This window comes from Otolemur garnettii, unplaced genomic scaffold (assembly GCF_000181295.1).
Source record: "Otolemur garnettii isolate 467f Iridium unplaced genomic scaffold, OtoGar3 scaffold00089, whole genome shotgun sequence".
Classification (NCBI taxonomy): domain Eukaryota; kingdom Metazoa; phylum Chordata; class Mammalia; order Primates; family Galagidae; genus Otolemur; species Otolemur garnettii.
In genome coordinates, this window is record NW_003852484.1 from 551,573 (window position 1) to 558,375 (window position 6,803).

A 6,803-nucleotide genomic window follows, 5' to 3' on the forward strand; every position below is an offset into this window, starting at 1 on the left:
GGTAACCACTATTAACAGATGAATGTGTATTTTTCTATACAAACTATATACATATATAAACATACACTAAGTTTTTTAAATGATATCACTATACATTATTCTGCAACTGACTATTTTATGCATTATTATGTGATAAACAGAGTTCTATGTTATTATACATACACCTAATTCTTTCCAATGCTGGCTGTGATAGTGTGCCTTATAGCATAACTTATTTAAATAGTCTTCTGTTGATAGACATTTAGGTCATTATCATTTATTTTTAATTATTACAAAATAATGATGTGATGAACATCCTCATACTGGTCATATAGGATAATATCTTAAAAATGGGAATATTTTGTTCAAAGGATATGCAGGATACAATTTTTAAACATGAGAGTGGGTTTAAGTTAGTTTCATTGTTAGAAGTCTACATTGAGCAAGATACACATTTTTCTTTGCAAACGGGCAGGTTTCTCTATCTAATTTTAACATGAAGAAAAGAAACATGTTTGTTCTTAGGTTTAGAAGATGCTGATAAGCTTTGAAGAGAACTTCTCACTTATATAGAAAATGATGTATGGCAGGAAGTAGATGGTTATGAAGAGGGGATACATTTCCTTTTCTAATGTTTTTAACTGAGGCTGATTTGGAATTGAACAGGGATTCTGCAAAGGTCACAGTGACTCTTAGAAGGTCGTCAGAAGGTAACAGCAAACATGAAACCAAATTGAGGCAAAAAAAGTATCATGTATGACCCAAAAGTGAATAAAAAAGATTACTGGCCATACAGATGAATAAATGGACATAAAATCAGCCTTATGATCTGTAGGTTCTGTTTCTGTGGTTCAACCAAAATTGGATCAAAAAAAAAAAAAAAGGACGCATGTACAAAGTTTTTTTCTTGGCATTGTTCCACAAATTATATAGTATAGCAACTATTTATATAGCATTTACATTTTATTAGTTATGATAAGAACTCTTGGGATGATTTAAAGTACTTAGGAGATGGGCACAGGTTATGTGCAAATATTATACCATTTTATTTAAGGGCCTTAACCATCTGTGGATTTTGGTATCCACATGGGTGGATTCCAATAACACAAATGTGTCATCCTGTCCATCCATTGTTCACAGATGGCTAATCTGTAATTTATCTGAGGTTTTTTCCTCTTGTAGAGATGGGTTATTAAAAACGTCTTTGCCAGGAATGCAGTTCTGATGCTGCATGTTTACATGGATGAAACTTGAGGACGTTATGTTAAGTGAAATAAGCCAGGCACAGAGGATGAATATTGTATGATTCCACTCGTGTGAAATATGTAAGACAGGTACATCCACAGAGATGGAAAGTAGATTAGATTAGAGGTGGGCTGGGGGTAGGAGAAATGGAGAGTTATTGCTTAATGGGATACAGAGCTTATGTTTGGGGTGATGAAAGTCTTAGAACTGGGTAGCAGTGATGGTTGTGAACATTGTGACATTGTGGATGTGATTAACGCCACTGAATTGTATACTTGAAAATGGTTAAAATGGCAAATTTTATATTGTCATATCTACATACACACAGGCCCACTCACACAGCTTCTTTGCTGAAGCAGAAGGGAGCAGTGAGGGCTCTGCCAGTGTTCCCATGGCTTTGTCTTCCCTTTTGTTTTTAAAAGAACAACCTCTATTTTTAGGGATTTTCACACAAAGGCTTGTGGGTGTGGGAAGTACTCCCAGCTGCCCTCCTGTTTCTCAAAAGCCCACATGGAAGCCTAGCAGGTTATTTAAGGTTTAGGAAATATGCCAGATTGGAAATGGAGATAATTTAATCTTTCTGTATGTTAATTTAGTTTTTTTCCTGCAACATGAGGCCCTGGAAACCTTACTTCACCCCTAGGAAAGGTGGTTTGGGGTCTCGCTGAAGGTGGTGAAGGTAATTCCCCCCATGCGGCACGCCTGAGAGCCTTGCCTGGCAGCAGAAGCTCTACTCCTGGAGAGTCTGGCGGTCAGCTGGTCGGCAGCCACGCGCACTTTGGGATCCCTGGCGGGCTGGGTCTCAGTCCGCGTGTCCAGATGCTTCCTCTGCACCTGCCCAGGGTACTGCAGCCTTCCCCGTGGCCCAGGCTCTCTCCAGTGTTGGCGCCTGTCTCTGGACCCCTAATCCCAGGGCTGGGTACTTCAGCAGGTCGCATTGTGGATGGGTTAGCGGCAGCGGCTGGGCACTGCACCTAGACTTGGGGTGCTGGCCTGGCAGGGTGCCCGAGTCGGGGCGGGAACACCTCACCGGCTCACAGCCGGTCAGCCACGTGGCGGCGGGGCGGGGACGGGGCGGGCCGTCGCTGGGAGCTGACTGTTCCGGAGCCGGTGAGGACTGACGGTGTGGGGGCAGGAGGGGTCGCCTCTCCTTGGAGGAGGTCTGGCCTGTATTAGGGATCAGGCGTGGGGCCACCTTAGTTCCCCACTCCGGCTCAGGTAGGTGCTCCCCTCCACTGGTCACCCGGGCGCCTGCACACGGGCCAGCTCTCCCCGGAGGTTGGAGCACCTGGGATGCGAGTTCTGTCTGCTCCGGGTTCCCAGGAGTCCCGGCCCAGTGCAGCCGGTGCGGGGCCAAGTGGGGGAGGGGGCGTAGGTCAGAGGTCGGGGGCTGCAGCGGCGGCAGCTGCGGGCTCTGGTCGTGCGGGACTGCCCGGGCCCTCTAGCGCATCACCTGTCAGTGGCTTTTGGCAGGACTGCAGCTCACCACGTCCTGCAGTCTGCCCAGCTTCTCTCTGGACAAACCCTCTTCCCCTAACTCCCACTCTTTCTTTTGAAAACCCCTAGGTGCGCTGTCCCTTCCTCCCCTTCTCTGGCTACTGTCACTGGTCATGTCCTTCCCACAAGCCCAGGGTTCTGCTTCCTTACTCTTTCTCTCTGCCTCCCCTTTCTTCCTTCCTCCAAAATGTCATGGGCCCTGTCCAAGTTCCAGGACTATGCTGGTGACAGGGAGCACACAGATCAGGGGACAAGGCTTCTGTGGCTAGGGAGGACTCTGCTGGTGGGCTGGGGACTGCACTCTGACAATGATGCGCCCACCGTTTTTTATCATCAGCCCTGGTCCCCCTACACTTTTCTGCCCTGTTCCAGAGGCCTCCTGAGACAACCCCTAATCTCCATTCTTCCCTCTGCTCATTGTTGCATCTGCAGCCAGTTCTACTGAGCCCATGGTGCCCTTGCCTGGATAGAGGGGCCCAGGAGGCAGGCAAGGGTGGCATGGGAGTGTAAATTGTGTCCTCAGGGCCGAGCAGCTGATTGTGACCCTCAGACATTGAGGGAACTCAGGGGAGAGAGAGAGAGAGAGAGAGAAATGGGAGTGGCTGTGGCTCAGGACAGCAAGATTTTAGCACAGGTGGTCCCTGAAGAATGAGTGGGACCTATTTGGGTCCCAAAGAGATGAGCAGGATGAGTTTTCAGATGACACAGACAATGTCTCTTCCTCAACCAGGGCCTCGCCTGGTGTTTAAGAAGGTGGAGAGTAAGGTGAGAACGACGGAGGAGCCAGCCTGACTGAGGGTGCTGTTTGCCTTCCAGGGGCATCTCCCACCCACGCCACCAGCACCGCATTTGCACAAAAGTGGCCCAGATGTCTCAGGTGCAGGAACTCTTCCACGAGGCAGCCCAACAGGTAGGCTGGGAGACAGGGGTCATCTGACAGGGAGCTGAATGGAAGGAAACATTACAATATACTATTTTAAATTGCCTCTGAAGTTTATTTTGGCATTCCAGTTTAATCAAGAACATATCATAGCCAACTCTTAACCATCTGTGTACAGAAGATCTTCAGCATTATTTGTAGTGGATTTTGAATCCTGGGCTCCCCCACCCCATCATGGGAGATCTCTATAAATAGAATGAAGACACAGATAATATGAACTCCTTTTAATACTGAATCAAACCAAACTAAGAAGTTACATTTATTTCTGAAAAATTCATAGGTACTGAAGCCAAATGGATTTCTGGATTCCCTGATGTTTGCTGGATTTTTCTTTTCTTTTTCTTTATCCTCCCCCTGTTGATCATTAGTTACAGTAAATATTTAACATGTAGGCAAGGAACTGAGGTAGATCTCCCAGAAAGACTTAATTCCTTAAGAAACAAAAAAATTGTACTTGGGTGTTTTTCAGGAAGCTACTTGTACCTGGGGTCTTTACCTTCACCTTGAAATTTCGCTGCCCCTTAGATTTCTCTCATGCTTTGAAGAGAGGGGCAGGGGCGTTTCCTGGCATTGTAACAGGGGATGAGCCCCTCATGGAGGGGAAAGAACCAACTCAGGGCCTCACACTACAGGAAGGGAGCAGGGTCTGTAAGTGTCCCAAGCCAGGAGGCAGGTAAGGTAGCTGCGGTCCAGGCTTGGTGAGGGAATCCAAACTAACCAGTTGCCCTTTTTATGCACACAGGTAACATGAAAAAATGCAGCATAATGACTGGCAGGTGTTAAGTGCTCAGTAAACAGTACTGCTCTGCTTTGCCCACAGACCCAGGGCTGTGATCCTGCCCCTCACTCCTTAGGGCCTCACACTAAGCTCTGGAAGTATTCAGGCTGCTTCCACAGGAGTGGCTGGAAACTCAGAATAGCTCCTCAAAGATATTTCAGAACTTTTGCCCAGAGTTGTTCCCTTCCAGTGAAAAGGGTGTGCCCTTAGTGTGGGCGGGGACCCTCAGAGATCTTGATAGGTCAGGGGCCTTCTGTCTGCCTGAGCGAGAGTCTCTTGCTTGCTTGCCATGTGTTTTGTTTGGGTGTGTGACACTGTACATGGGTGTTTATGCTCTCAGCATGTGTTTGTGGACTATTTCCTAAATAGTGGGCATGGTGTTAAGCATGAAAAAGAAACCCAGATGGAAAATGTGAGGCCCCAGGGATTCTGAAAAGATAGACAAATCAGATATACTCTGTGAGAAGGATCTGTTCCTTTCTCCTCTGTTTAAAACTTTCAGTGGCCCCTCACATCCACCACCCCAGGTTCAAACTCCCTCACCTCAGCACTGCACGGTCTGACCCTGCATGAGTGTCATCTGGTTCCCTACATCTTCCTCTCCATGGCACACCTTCCAGCCAAACCATACCAGTCCCCACTCTGTTGTCTTTCTCTGGCTTTGTCGACACTTCTCACTTAACTGATGTGTCACTGAAACCCTCTCAGTACCTAAGGCAGTGGCTGGTATTTAGTTGAGTGACCACATGAATAGACAATAGGTAACTCCAATGCAAGTCAAACTGGCAGAAGTGCTCTAAGAGAGAGTTGATTTTTAAAATCAAATGGATATTGGGTGGCGCCTGTGGCTCAGTGAGTAGGGCTCCGGTTCTATATACCGGGGGTGGCGAGTTTGAACCCGGCCCTGGCCAAACTGCAACAAAAAAATGGCTGGGCATTGTGGCGGGCACCTGTAGTCCCAGCTACTGGGGAAGCTGAGGCAAGAGAATCACCTAAGCCCAAGAGCTGGAGGTTGCTGTGAGCTGTGATGCCACGGCATTCTACTGAGGGTGATAAAGTGAGACTCTGTCTCTAAAAAATAAATAAATAAATAAATAAAATGGATACAGAAGCCTTTGTGTCACCTCCCTTTCTTTCAAGTTCTGAACATTGAGGGATTGGACAATGTCCATTGTCCAGCGTCAAGGCCTTTGGTGTTCACTGTCTAGGCACATTCGAGGTCCATCTGTTTCTCTCTCCACCCCCTGCACTGTTATGTCCAGGCTGCCATTTTTTGATTAATTTATTCATACCCTCCTAACTTCCTTCTCCACATTGCTACTAAAAAGATTCGTTTATAAAGCCAAAGGAAGGAAGGGAGGAGGGAAGGCAGGCAGGCAGGCAGGCAGGCACTTCTTTGCTTAACCCCCTTCCATAGCTTCTCACTACCTTCAGAATTCAGTTCAAACTCCTTCTTTTGGCCCCCAAGGCCCTCTGTGCTGTGACCGACCTCTCCAGTGCCTGCAGCATCCTATGTCACTGCTCTTATTAATGTAGCACTGAGATGAGCTGTTTCTTTTATTTATTTATTTATTGGTATTTAAAATCTATTTTAATGAAAACATTCTCATCATTTTTAAACAATTTGCATTGTTTAGTCTGAAGCTGTTCTGGCATCAGGACTTAACTTTTCTGCTCCACAGGTTTCAGGTGCCACTGTATTACTCATCCTCCAGTGCTCTTGAGACACGTGTTAGCCATGTCTGCCTCTGGGGGAAGTCCTTGTGGCAGCTTCAGGGGCTTGATTCTTATCAAATGTTTGACCACTCTCAATTTTGTATGCACTGAAGGGATATTCTTGTGAACTTGAGGGGTATGTGCTTTTTCTAATCCAAGCATCTTTATTGTATCTTTTCCCCAGTATGGACGTCTTTTTGTACTTTTTATTCAAATAGAAGTACAAAAAGCGGTTTATGGGGGTTCTGTGGATCCCCACCATACTTTTCATGATCTGCAGGAGAAGGCTGAAACACTTTATCTGGAATTCTTAACTTGGTAAATTTGTGACAAATCCAATCTGTACAAACAAGAGACTCCGTGCCTTTTGTCACGGTCTGTAGTCTGCCTAATGGTCTCTGAACTACTATACACAGAATCCCTGCCATAAGTGTGGTGATTATTCTCTTTAGAGACCCTGGCTTAAAGTCCAATACTTTTGGCCACTTAGTCTCCACTTACTTGGCACTTTGCCCGCCAAATGCTCCAGATGAGCTGTTTCTTTTCTATCTCTGTTAAGGTTGTAAACTTCTGAAGTTCAGGGAGGTGTTTTATTTATTTTTGTATCTCTAGTACCTGGCATAGTGCTTGCCAGATTGAGTATGTTCA

At 46.2% G+C, this 6,803-nt stretch overlaps 1 pseudogene; it reads right to left on the reverse strand.

Moving 5' to 3' along the window:
- Positions 1 to 6,101: 6,101 nt before the first annotated feature.
- On the reverse strand, positions 6,102 to 6,601 carry LOC100940420 (annotated as a pseudogene).
- Between the last annotated feature and the right edge of the window lie 202 nt (positions 6,602 to 6,803).